The sequence below is a fragment of the Callorhinus ursinus genome, unplaced genomic scaffold (genome assembly GCF_003265705.2).
Source record: "Callorhinus ursinus isolate GAN/ISIS: 27379988/994484 unplaced genomic scaffold, GSC_fseal_2.0 scaffold65, whole genome shotgun sequence".
Classification (NCBI taxonomy): Eukaryota; Metazoa; Chordata; class Mammalia; order Carnivora; family Otariidae; genus Callorhinus; species Callorhinus ursinus.
Window position 1 is genome coordinate 1,146,167 of NW_027397127.1, and position 13,920 is coordinate 1,160,086.

The following is a 13,920-nucleotide window of genomic DNA, read 5'->3' on the forward strand; positions in this document are numbered from 1 at the left end:
GAAACTTCCCTGCAATACAGATTTTTAAAATTATCTAATTTTTTTCAGATGAGCAAATAAGCTTATTATGCAGAACTTGGCCTAAGTTCGTAGATATATGAAGTATCAGAACGTGGCCAAGATTGTAGATATATGAAGTATCAGAGCTAAATCTATCTCCAGATTTCTTAACATCCAAATGTTTGGACATACTATAGATATCTGAAAATTCAAATAACATTTCCGAATTCAATGTAATCACTTTATTTCTTTCCAGTATAATTTTTAAAGTATCTTTTAAGTAAACAAAGTGTTTTCAAACACCTTGATGGAAATAATCCAATTAAAACACACCAATTCAAACGTTTCCTACTTTGCAGGATGAATCTTGGGCATAAGTAAAAACTGACTAGATTTTCACCAGGAGTCCAGAATTCTGTCATTTATAGAAGAACTTGATCGATCTATGCCCAAATCTGATCTTGTCTTCTACTATAAAATGATAGGTCAATTTCAATTTGTATGTGATAGTTCAGTACATTTTCTCTGATATATTTTTTAAATATATGGTAATGATGCTATTTGCATACCTAGAATTTGTATACTTATATTTTATCTTTCCGCTAAGTATAAAAAAATCAACTATCTCCCAGTTAGTCTGATTATCCTGGCCTTAGGAAACAAAGCAAGCCCTTAGGAAACAAAACAAAACAAATAAACAAAAACACTGCTGCAATTATCAAGGAGAACAAATAAACAAGGAGTAATGAACTATTAAATCCTTGATTAGAGAAAATTTAATTAATTAAAGTAACTGAGTCTAAAAATTCAGCAAATAATATTAAGGTATCAAAGCCAGTTTTATAAATTTTTTCTTTATTTGGTCTCTGAACTTGAACTCAGTTTTGATGTGAGTAGTGGCTATTTTTTTTTTAAAGATTTTATTTGTTTACTTATTTTAGAGAGAGCCTGTGCACTCTCCAGAGAGGTATGGGAAGGAGAGGGACAAGCAGACTTTACACTGAGTGCAGAGCCCCGATGTGGGGCTTGATCCCAGGACCCTGAGATCATGACCCAAGCTGAAACCAAGAGTCTGATGCTCAACTGACTGAGCAACCCAGGAACCCCAATAGTGGCTATTTCTAAAAAAAATATGTATTTTCACATGTCCAAAGGACTTCACTAAATTCTAATTTGATTCTACAATTGAGTTGTTTGACCTCTAGCAAGTCACTTGACCTCTCCAAGCTGGAGTCATCCTAATCTGTAAAATAGAGAGAATAATAGCACCTACTTCTTTAGAATTGCTATGAAAATTAAAATGCTGAGGGATGCAAAGTGCTAACTAGAGTCAGTGCCTGGCACATACATAAAAATTGCTCATTAGTTGTGGAATCTGATTCTATTGCTGAAAACAATGGTAGTCAGTGTAGCTATTTAATCTTTATTTACATATCATTAAAAAGTACTTCAAGTGGAACAATAATTAAATATATGATGTAGTGAATGATATGTGAGATTGATTGTGCATTTGATTATATTCTCTTGTGGAGAGGAGATGAAAAGTCAAGCAGCCATGTTTCTGCTTACAGAGGGCATTGGCTCCAGTCATAAACTGATCAACTTATTTTGGTGCCAGTAAAATGTGTTTTTGGAGACAAATGAAAGCTTATAATGGGACTCATTTGACCTGTCTTCTGAACAGTAAATAATGATATATGGTAGCTGGTTAAAATTTCTAAGAAATAATCATAGCAAAGTAATAATAATAATAAGCAAAACAAATCTTATCATTTTAAGATACACAAAATAAATGAAAGAGGTTTTATACAGTTAAGACAGTAAACCAGTTTGTTATGATTTGTTACCTATCAGCCACATAATAAGGAGGCAGTGTCTAGTGAAGTGTTATGGAAAAAATCTGGAACATTCTGAGCATCAAATGTGACTATAGTCTACCACTTACTAGCTAAACGATCTTGGGCAAGGTTTTAAATCCGTAGGTTTCTGACTTCTATAAAATGACAACCAATCACTCTTTATTCATTCATTTAACAAATATCAATTGGGTACCACTGTGTAATATAGACTGCAAAGAAAAGGTGAACAAAATTGACAAGGCATATATGGGTATCTCTGTCTATCTCTCCATCTATCTCATACCTTCCTCCAAAAGCTTTTAGTACCGTGTCTGGTACTTATTTTGTTCAAGAAACAGTTTTATTCTTGTTAAACTATCTGCCACTAATTGAAAGTTGTGAAAACCTCCAGGACCAGTTTTGTGTAAAGAGATTGGAATGGTCTGTTGTCATTAAGTATGTAATAATAAAGTATTCCCTGACTAGTGGTGGGAATCTCTGAATCATTGACTCTCAGCACATAAAGTGTCCATCCAAGGGGCACCTGGGTGGCTCAGTTGGCTTAGTGTCTGATTCTTGATTTTGGCTCAGGTCATGATCTCAGGGTGGTGAGATTGAGCCCTGTGTCAGGCTCCATGCTCAGCACAGAGTCTGCTTGGGTTTCTCTCTCCCCCTCCCTCTGCTCCTCCCCCCTTAAAATAAATTTAAAAATCTTTTTAAAAAAGTGTCCATCCAAGAAAGAAGTTGTATTGCATATATTCTTCTGCTGCTTATTCAAAGATGGCAGTCCCCAAAGCACTTGAATGAGCCACATCATTACCATGTACTTTGTAGGGGAGCTTCAATATGGGGCCATACTTGACCCCCACCAACAACCTCTCAATTGCTGCAGTATTTTCTTTTATGGAACAGTAAGAACACTTGATGATAAGTTCCAATAAGAAGGGACTGATACTGGTTTTTTAAAGTATATCTTCTTCCTAGTTGTATTATGCCATCATACTATCAGATAGTAAGATTAAGGAGGTTTGTCTTCAAAAATAAGTTCTCTATTTGATAAAATGGCATATTTGTTAATTTATATCTGGTTAATATATCTATACATATTCTACATAATATCTACCCTATCTATCTATCTATCTATCTATCTATCTATCTATCTATCTATGTGTATCCTGAGGATATAATAAAAGGCAACTCGAATTTAGCCTACAGTTAACTGAGATCTGAAGAGTAAGTGTAAACCAGCTTTGAGTTGGAGGAAGAGGCAAAGAGAGACAGCAAATTGTGCAAAGGTACTGATGCTCACCATGGCTAGGGTGTTGGGTGGGAGGAGGAAGACCAGCAAGACATAAGATTTAGAGAGGTAGGCAAGGGCCAAATCATGCATAACCCTGTGTGGGGAGCCACTGGAGGGTTTTGGGAAGGGCATGGCATGATGTAACTTTTCTGTCCTATCTTTTCTTATCAGCACGGTTTTACTTTTAAATGTGTTAAGCCTTTTTGCTGAACCAGTTTTTTCACTGTTACCAGTTTCACTGTCCACCACGAAATGGACCTTTTCTCCTTTGTCTTCTAGTGTTCCCCTGTACACTTGGTTCTGAAACCTACCAGACATAAATTACTTCTGATAAACATCAGTAATTATTAAGTCCTATGGCTACTGATAAACACTGTTTTTCCTAGCTATAAAAACGGATGGATCTTTTTATTCCTTTTCACACCATGTACCAGGGCTTTAAGGGATGTATCCAAGGTGCAAAAGGCTTCTTAAGAAAAGCACACTCGTGCAGAATTATAGGAGAATTAAGAAATGAATATTTTCATATATAATTTAATGCTGCCAAGTTCCTTTTCATCCATTGCTTTTTAAACTGAAGTAACTACTTTATGTAATTCTCTATAACAGCAAAAATTTTATGATTTCTGTAGTTTCTATCTTTACCTTTATCTTTTAGTTTTTGTTCTTTCTTGAAACAGTGAAACATACTCTCTTATTGTCTCTGACCCAGTGACCATTGGTTTCCCACAAGTCTCTCCTCTACATTGATTGAGCTCCATTCTTCCTCTGTACCACTCTAAAGTCATCTACTGCATGGAGCACTGGGTGTTATACGCAAACAACGAATCATGGAACACTACATCAAAAACTAATGATGTAATGGATGGCGATTAATGTAACATAATAAAAAAAATAAAAATAAAGTCATCTCCTCTACCCTTCCAATGGCAGAAGTCAACTCACAAATATTTCTATTCATTCTTTGCTGAGGGTAAAATTTTCATCTTAAACTTCAAGATGAGTCAATGGGAGACTAGATCCATGCATGACACTTGCTATATTTTCCACCTAAGAAGATTTTCTTATCAGTGGTGTCTTCATTTTTGAGATCACTTCTTTAAATGCCTTTGGTTTGTACAAATTCAATTTGGTGTTGTTTTGTTCATTTTATATAGTTTTGTCAACTTCGAGTAAATGAAGGTATGTGGTGACTTGATGAGGAATAAAAACCGGGAAAGAGGGTGGTATCAATACATGCGCAGGAGGAAGGAGATCGCCATGGACGCAAACATATTCAGTGTTTTAATGGTTGTAATGGCAGGAAGAGTACCCACCTCAATTCTAGATTAATAGGATGGGATTGATGGAGTGAGGAATTTTCATAAATCCCCGTTTTTGGACTAGCCTTCTGGGGCCTTTCCCCCCAGTGAGACTCACTCTCCTTCCTTTTATCTTGTCCTCTTAAATATTTACTGGGTTCCTGAGCTGAGATGCTTTTGGAATAGAGGTAGTACCGTCTGACGATTCGTAATTGTTTGTTTTGTCTCTGATAATGTGTCTATTTCAAGCAATTGCTTCAATGTGTTAACTTAAGGGAAAAATTTAGGCTTAGGGGCAAAAGTAGATAAATTGTCTTTAGGGTCAAAACAGACTTTCAGGTGCCTTATAATTTCTAGCCTGTGTTATGGCATGCACAAATAGAAGACTGGATTTTATGCACTCTGTTCATGGGAAAAAAGGAAAAGTTGGACTTGTTCACATAAGTCAAATAAGATGGTGAAGATGAAAATCATTTCTAAGGCAGGGAAAACATAAAAGTTTTCAGAATAGATAAGAAGTAAAAAAGAGTAGCTAGTAACCAGGGACATAGGTAAATCTCCGATTAGCCATAGTTATTTCCTAGAGTTTAGTCAAGAGAAAGAGCATTAACGTTTAGAGTGGAAAAATCACCAATTCTTTTTGGGGAAAAACTAATCACCATTTCTTTCAGTCCCCACATTAATAATTTTCCTGTGTATGTTTCAATTTTAATCAATCTTACTAATATTTACATTAAATGCATATTTTAAGTGTACACAGTTCACACAGATTTTAATTTCATTCTATCTGGTGAATGTACTAAAGCTCTAGAAAATGGAATAAAAAGTAGATCAACATCGCAGAAGAACCAGCTCTTGAAATATGGTCTGGAAGTTTGACTTTCTAAATAGGGGAACATAGTATTTTACACTCAAAAGTTATATTAGGTAAAATATATGATAATGCATAAAAGGAATTCATTCAAGGAATTCCCATTTGTAACTCTTATCTTCCCCAAATTAATTCCCAAATTAAGAGTACAGTATTACGTTGTTTTAAAAGTTTTAGTGAACAGGTAAGTGAACTTCAGGGTAACTGAGCAAACTTTCATTGTAGACACATCGAGACTGAAGTAAGAAAGTACATTTTACAAGATTCCATTTGAAATGCAATGAGGCATTGTATGTTAAATGTGATCTAGTTCTGTCTCTTCTGTTTCTCCATAAGGGCTGATAGAAAACAAGGTTCCTGGGGGAGTGAAACGAAATTGCTGCAGGGAGGTGCTGGTGTCATTTTAACTTAAAGCTATGGCCAAGCAGTAGAAAAGGTAAGTGAGGGCATCAAAGAGAAAGCAAGATGAGGGTAGCAAGAAAAATAAAAAGAGAAGAGGAATGAAAAAAATGAGAGGGAAAGACATAGAAAAAAAAAAGATATTTCCTGTCATCATGAAGCATATCTCCCAGGACTTCAGTGTGCTGGGGACTCAGCCTTTCTCTTAATGGACCAAACAGCTTCTTTACCTCTAGATTTTTTTCTGAAGACTACCTGCCTAGATATCTGCTAGTCCCAAGTCTCATGTCATGTTATGGAACCTGAGTGCACAGCCTTGCACCTGCCTTTCAGGACCCATAAGGTCCTCTATTCCTGCTACTTTGAAATTCCTGGTATTTTATTTGAAAAAGGGACTCAGTGAGCGTTTTAGTTTTCCAAGGAGCAGAGATCTTTAAAAAATTGACAAGAGCCAGCACCTTTTAGGGTGATCAGCATACAAATTAAAATCTCTGTGCTCATTACTTTATACTCTTACCAATCTTTCAACATTTTAAGAGAAATAAAAATAAAACTAACTTTGCAAAGGTGTTTAGAAATAAAAGAAGATCTGCTGAGCTAACGCTGGAAGAGAATGAAATAACAAGTATCTTAAAATTAAAATTGAGAAAGTTTGGCATTATTTAAAACAACTATTAAAAAAAAGTCTCCTACAGTGTAGATCTATAGAAATATGTGACAAGATTTGAAACAGCTTAGTAGGGACTAATATACTTGTATTAAACTCTTTAAGTAGGATTTTTTTGGTTTTGCAAATCAGCTTAATTACCATAGGAAAGAAGCAAAAAAAAAAAAAACCCACAACTTGTATATCAAAGTATTTAATTCATGTGGTCACCTAAGGACACCATTTGTGTAATTGCTCTGCTATCTAAGAAACTAGAATATTTCCACTAAATTTACTATGAATTCCACAAGGCAATATGGTCGATTTTTCCTGCATAGATTATCCATTTTATGGAAAAAAAAAAGTAAAGAATGGCAATCTTTAGGAAAATCTGGTGCTGAGGCTCACTCATACTTCTCTTATAAATAAGGTTTCATTGATAGAATCTGTTGTAATTGGGAAGGAGATCTGCACTACTTTTTAAAAAGATTTTGTTTATTTAATTTTTAGATCGAGAGACAGTATACATGCACATGCAGGAGTGGGGGGGAGCAGAGGGGGAGGAAGAGGGAGAGGGAAAGAATCTCAAGCAGACTCTGCACCGGGCCCAGAGCTGTGGGGCTCCATCTCACGACCCTGAGATCATGACCTGACCTGAAACCAAGAGTCAGATGTTCAACTATTAAGACACCCAGGGGCCCCTGCACTACTTTTTATTATGAGCAAGTATTTTAGTAAGTACAAATGAGAGTACAGTGATTCAATTATTTATACATTTGGGGTAGCTTAGGGTTGGATTTGTCAAGTAGAAACTCAGGAGGACTAGTTAAGTTTCAATTTCAAAATAAACAAATTTTCAGTATATATCCTAAACATTGCATAGGATATACTTATACTATTTTTAAAATTTTTTATCTGAAACTCAAACTACTGGGAACCCAAATTTTGTCTGGAACCCTACATAGGTCCTAACAAGGCTAAAATATTATTTGTTACCTACATGTGCATTCCTTCAAATAAATCCGGGTATTTTATTCATGAGCTTCTTTGCTTTTTATTCTTCTGCATGTGATTCCCTGCATGTGAATTTCTTTTCCTGAAGTAAGAATTCTCTGGACCCAATGGTAGAAATTGGGACTATCCTAGAATATGCATGGTTTGTGGTTACCTTTCCTATATATAGATTTTAAAACAGCTAGTAACTGGGGAAAGAATAAAGATACTTATGATTCTTAGTTGGACCCAAACTGTATTCAGCTTTCCATATATATATATATATACGTGTGTGTGTGCACACAACTTATTATATAGCCTGTATATATATACATATGTGTATGTGTATATACATGTGTATATATATATATATATAGTGGCTTCTACTGCAGTGAACTTAGAACTAAGTTAAGAACTAAGATGTTCCTAAGTGAGTCATTTGTTTTTTTATTTTCTTATTCTGTAACATTCAATGATTTCCTATTTTTTTCCTCTGTGTTTACTTTTCTTTGTGATTATTGTGCAGTGAACTTTTGAGTTTTCATATTAATTTTGCAGGGATTGCTAAAATAATTTTAATTTATTATTTTTTTAAAGGTTTACTTATTTGAGAGAAAGATAGTGGGGGAGGGGCAGAGGAAGAGAAACTTCAAGTAGACTGGCTGCTGAGCAGGAAGCCCAATGCAGGGCTTGAGCCCATGACCCATGAGATCATGACCTGAGCCAAAACCAAGAGTCGGACACTTAACCGACTGAACCACCCACATGCCTCGCTAAAATAGTTTTAGACACCAAGTAAGTTTGTACATGGATTCTTACATGAATATGAATCAGCTGAAATATTTAGGAAGAAATAGCAGCCTCTGGCTGTCCATTTGACTTTCTCAGTTGTGACATGGATTCTTTCTCGAAATAGTGAAGGATAGGAGAGGAAGGGAGGAGATAACAGTAAGGAGAGATCAGTTTGGTGGTAATTATGTTTTGCAATGGCAAAATGTCTAAATAATTTTTTATTCCTGCACGAAAAGTATACATATTACAGCACAGCAATTTAGTATATTTGCAAATTTTTGTCTATACAGCTTTTCTAAAGTCTCAATATTAGTTTAGGAAGAATGTATTAAATACTTATAAGTCTGTTTTTGGTATGTTACAAAGTTTTGATTGAATTCCTTCCCCTTGAGATAAAATTGTATATAGAGAATTAAGCTAAGTAATTAAAAATTTTAGTTTATGGGAACTATTTTAATAATTCAATAATTTTAGCTTTGAATATTTTTGCTAGTAAATTAGAAAATTAGCTTAAAATTGATAGACAAAGTGACTGCCTATATCATGACATTAATGGTATATATAGATACTAATTATCTTTCTGAAAGGCCATTAGGGCTGTAATTCTTCCTATTAAAAGTAGAATCATTGGTTAGCAGATGTTCCTGTGAGAGACTGTATAATCTAATGCAAACACTATTTTTTAGAGTTGGAAAATGGGGCCTTGACATTGAGAATTTTGTGTCCTCAATAAAAATTTAAATTATATTTAGTGCTTACTTCACTCTTCTTACTGAGATCAAGCTACTGTTCTTAAGTAAATGCTCTCCAGATTGCTACAAGGCTTTGATTCACTTCCAGAATTCTGAAAAAGTTTTTTTTTTTTACCATTTTTTGATGGTGAAGAAAAGAGTTTTCAGAGGTCCTTATGCTGCCATTTTGACTGACATCACTCCCAACACGTTTTTAAATTACAGAGCTTTAAGCTACTAGGCAAGGGACAGAAAACCTTCTCTCCTGTGGCTAGAGAAAGTGTAGAAGAAATAAAACTCATTTCCTAGAGCATAAAGCAATTCTTGGCCCAGGATCCTGTATGAGTACCATGAGATCCCACCTACAACTGGGTGAGGGGTAGGGGATTATCCCCTGCATAGAACACACTTCAAATAAAAGGCAGAGTTTGGTTTCTTGCCATTGAGGTTAGAGGCAGGAATGCTGAGATAGCTTCACCTTTGAGCCCAGGCATACAACATCTGCTGAAAATTGAAGCTAGATCAGGACAACAGACATTCTTCCCTGTAGCTTCCACCATGAATCTAGCACCTGATAATGAGTTACAGTAGGCTGTGGAAAAAATCAGAAGAGTGCGAAACTCTCCACCAGGTGTGCAGACAAGGTTGAAATAGGGTTGAGAACTAATAGAGAAAAATACTAACTGCTGAACCTCCCTCTAGTACAAATTAATGGTAGCCTGTGTACATTGCAGAAAACAATAGCAGTGCAAACCCGAACACAAATAAATTCCTGACTGGACACTTTCTTTTTTTTTTTTAAAGATTTTATTTACTCACTTGACAGAGGGAGAGGGAGAGAGAGAGTGAGTGAGCACAGGCAGGAGGAGCAGGAGAGGGAGAAGCAGGCTCCCCACTGAGCAGGGAGCCTGATGTGGGGCTTGATCCCAGGACCCCAGGATCATGACACGAGCTGAAGGCAGACACTTAACCAGTGGAGCCACCCAGGCACCCCAAGGGTATTTCAACCTCGTACACTTAACAGACTGAAAAAAGAAAAGAAGCCTATGTTCAGGCAAAAATAACATTTATCTCAGTCCTTAATGTTCTATACATGATGTCAGGTATTAAATTTAAAGAAAATTAAAGCATACAAAAAGGCAAGAAAAAATCATATTAATAAGAGGCAAATCAATCAACAGAATCAGATAGAACACATAAATATCAAAATTTTGAGGTTGGAACATTAAAATAACTGTAATTAACATATTAAAGGATCTAGTGGAAAAGGTGAACAATTTCAAGAACAGATGGAGAATTTCAGCAGAGAGATAAAACTTAAAACCCACAACTTGTATATCAAAGTGCAGATAAAAAATAATCATACAAAGCTACTAGCTTTTCCCAGAAATAGGTAGGAAAAAAAACAAAAAAAAATTGCATATGTAGAGAAGAGTTAGAAAAATAGTAGATTTAAATACAGCCATAGTATTAAGCCTTAAAACACATGGCTTAAGTGCCATTTTATATTTTATATTCACTTGGAATATAAAACATTGAGAGGCTAAAAGCAAAAGGATAGAAAGTGATATATCATGCAAACACTAATCACAATAAGGTTATAGTAGCTATATTAATATCAGACAAAGTAGAAATCAGTACAATGAGACTAGCAGGGATATTAAAGAACATCATGTGATAACAAATGGATTGATTCCCCAGGAAGACATTATAATTTTAAAAATGTAAGTTCTTAAGGACAGAGCTTCAAAATACATGGACAAATAGATAAATCCATGATAGTTGAAGAATGTTATCTTAGTAATTTATAGAAGAACAAAGAACACTTGAACAACCTTGATAATCAACTTGACCTGATTGACGTTTATGGAACCCTCTACCTAACAAAAGCAATGCACACAATCTTTTAAAGTAGCACTTGTAGCACTTGTAACATTCATGAAGATAGACTATATTTTGGGCCATAAAACAGATGTCCCCATATTTAAAACAATTGAGACCATGGGAGGCACGCAGGGCCAGAGACGCCGCAGACATGGGACCCGGAGCAGCTCGGAGGTGGTGAATAATAGCTCTTCAAGTCTGCAATAAAAAATGGCCTCCAATAAAACTACATTGCAAAAAATGGGAAAGAAACAAAATGGAAAGAGTAAAAAAGTAGAAGAGGCAGAGCCTGAAGAATTTGTGGTGGAAAAAGTACTGGACCAATGTGTAGAGAATGGGAAGGTGGAGTATTTCCTGAAGTGGAAGGGATTTACAGATGTTGACAATACTTGGGAACCTGAAGAAAATTTAGATTGTCCAGAGTTAATTGAAACATTTCTTAATTCTCAAAAAGCTGGTAAAGAAAAAGATGGTACAAAAAGAAAATCTTTATCTGACAGTGAATCTGATGATCGCAAATCAAAGAAGAAAAGAGATGCTGCTGATAAACCAAGAGGCTTTGCCAGAGGTCTTGATCTTGAGTGAATAATTGGTGCCACGGACAGCAGTGGAGAATTAATGTTTCTCATGACATGGAAAGATTCAGATGAGGCAGACTTGGTGCTGGCAAAAGAGGCAAATATGAAGTGTTCTCAGATTGTAATTGCTTTTTATGAAGAGAGACTAACCTGGCATTCTTGTCCAGAAGATGAAGCTCAATAATTGTTTGTGTTGCTTTATATATATGTATATGTATGTATAATCTGGGTCTTTGTTTTTTGATTTATTAGTGTGAGGAAATAACATTCTAATGAAAATCAAGTTTGATATGTTTGTTTTAAAGTAGTACTGGGGGAGTTGTTGGGGTTTTTTTGCATCTATAGCACTGGTTACTTTGAACAAATAAAAGCTTTCTGTAGTTGCTTCCTTTATCAGAAAAAAATATTTGAGACCATGGTATATTATCCCCCTGCATTAGAGAACACCTTTTCTAAATGTTGGGGGAAATCTTCATAGTCGTTACCCGGTCAGAATTTGTGTTTAACTCCTATATGCCTATGGACCATTCTGGATTTTTTGTTTATTTAGGGGGTTTTTGTATGTATACTTAAAATACATACATAAATGGTTTTTGTTTTTTTAACATTCACCAAAACAAAAACAGCACTTATAACCATGGATAAGCCCGTGTTTCTGGGATGCTATCATTTTCAGCAACTTAAGAAATAAATCACTTAAAGTTAAAAAAATAAAACAATTGAGGCCATGAAAATGCTTTCCTAGACTGCAACAGAAATAAACTAGAAAGTAATAAAAGAAAGTTATTTGGAAAGCCTGAAATATTTGCAAATTAAATAATACACTTTAAAGTAACCCATGAATCAAATAGAGTATCACAAGAATAATTAGATAAATATTTTGAATTGAATAAAAATGAAAATGCAACATATCAAAATTTGCAGGAGGCAGCTAAAGTAACACTTAAAGGGAAATTCAGAGCATTAAATGCTTATATTGGAAAGGAAAAAGTATCTCAAATCAACATTCTGACATTCCAACTTAAGAAACTAGGAAAAGAAGAGAAAAACAAACTAAATAAAGCAGAAAGAAGAGAATAAGGTGGATGACCGCAGATATCAATTATATTGAGAACAGAAACAAGAGAGAAAATCAATTAAAGTCTGAGTCTTTGAAAAGGTCAATAAATCTAGTATATCTTGATGTAGACTAACAAAACAACAACAATAATAACAACAACAAACAAAGATACAAATTACGGGTATCAGGAATGAAAAAAGGCATATCTCTGTAGATCCCATGGTTATTAAAAAGATAATACAGGGATATTATGAACAACTTTGTGCCAAAAAGTTTGATAACTTAGATTAAATGGATCAATTCCCTAGAAGACACCAACTATCAGAACTTACTCAAAAATGCAACTATATATGAGATTCTAATATATTAAATAAATTGAAATTTTAATTTTAAAGTTTCCAAGAGTAAAAACTCCAAGCAAAGATGGTACTCCTGGTAATATACTGATATTTATGAAGTAAATGATGTCAGGTATATATAAAGCCTTCTAGAAAATATGAGAACATCAAATACTTCTAACCTCATTATTTAAGGCTATTGAAGCCAAAATGAAAAAAATCAGACAAAACCATTGGAGAAAAAGTATTCCTCTGGAACACAGATTCAAAATTCCTTCACAAAATAGTAGCTAATTGGATTCAGAAAAAATATGTATTACACTTGGCCATTATATATTATATACATTATACAATATATATTATGACCAAGTATAGCTTTTTTCAGAAACAAAACATTGTTTTAATATGAAAAAATAAATTTTATATACACTATTCACTAATAAAGAAAAGAAATGATTATTATCTTAACAGATGTAGAAAGGTACTTGACAAAATTAAATATCCATTCATGATAAAAACTCTAATAAAAGGAGTAAAAGATAGCTTCCTCATCTGGACATAGGGTATCTATTACAGTCAATATCATACTTAGCAGTAAAAGACTGAAGGGTCTTTTCCCAAGATCAGAAATAATAAAAAGGACATCTGCTTTCACAATTCCTATTCAACATCATAATGGAGGTCCTAGCCAGTCCAAAGACACAGTAAAAGTAAATTCATACACATTATAAAGGAAGGAATAAAAATCTTTATTTGCCGATGACAAATGTCTTTGTAGAAAATCCCCTAAAGAATCTGCCACAACTACTAGAACTAATAAGTGTGTTTAGCAAAGTGGCAGGATATAAGGTATATAAGCAAAAATAAACTTTTATTTCCATATGTTAGAAATAAACAATAGGCAATTGGAAAACAAAAAAGTACCATTTACAATAGCACCAAGAAAATAAACTTCAACCCATATCTTACAAAAAAATCAACTTAAATGGGTTATAGACATAATGTAAAGCTACAAAGTAAAAAATTCCTAGAAGAGCACATGATAAAGTCTTTGTGATCTTTGGTTATGCAAAGTTTCCTTGATAGGGTGTAAACAAAAACAAGAAACCATTAAGAAATGATAATTTGGACTTCATCAAAATTAAAACCTCTTGCTCTTCAAAAGTCCCTGTCAAGGAAAGTAAAGAGA

General features: G+C 34.4%; 1 pseudogene; it reads left to right on the top strand.

Annotated features, from left to right (window-relative positions):
- Nucleotides 1-10,882: 10,882 nt before the first annotated feature.
- LOC112810225 (chromobox protein homolog 3 pseudogene) lies at nucleotides 10,883-11,517 on the top strand (annotated as a pseudogene).
- Nucleotides 11,518-13,920: the final 2,403 nt, after the last annotated feature.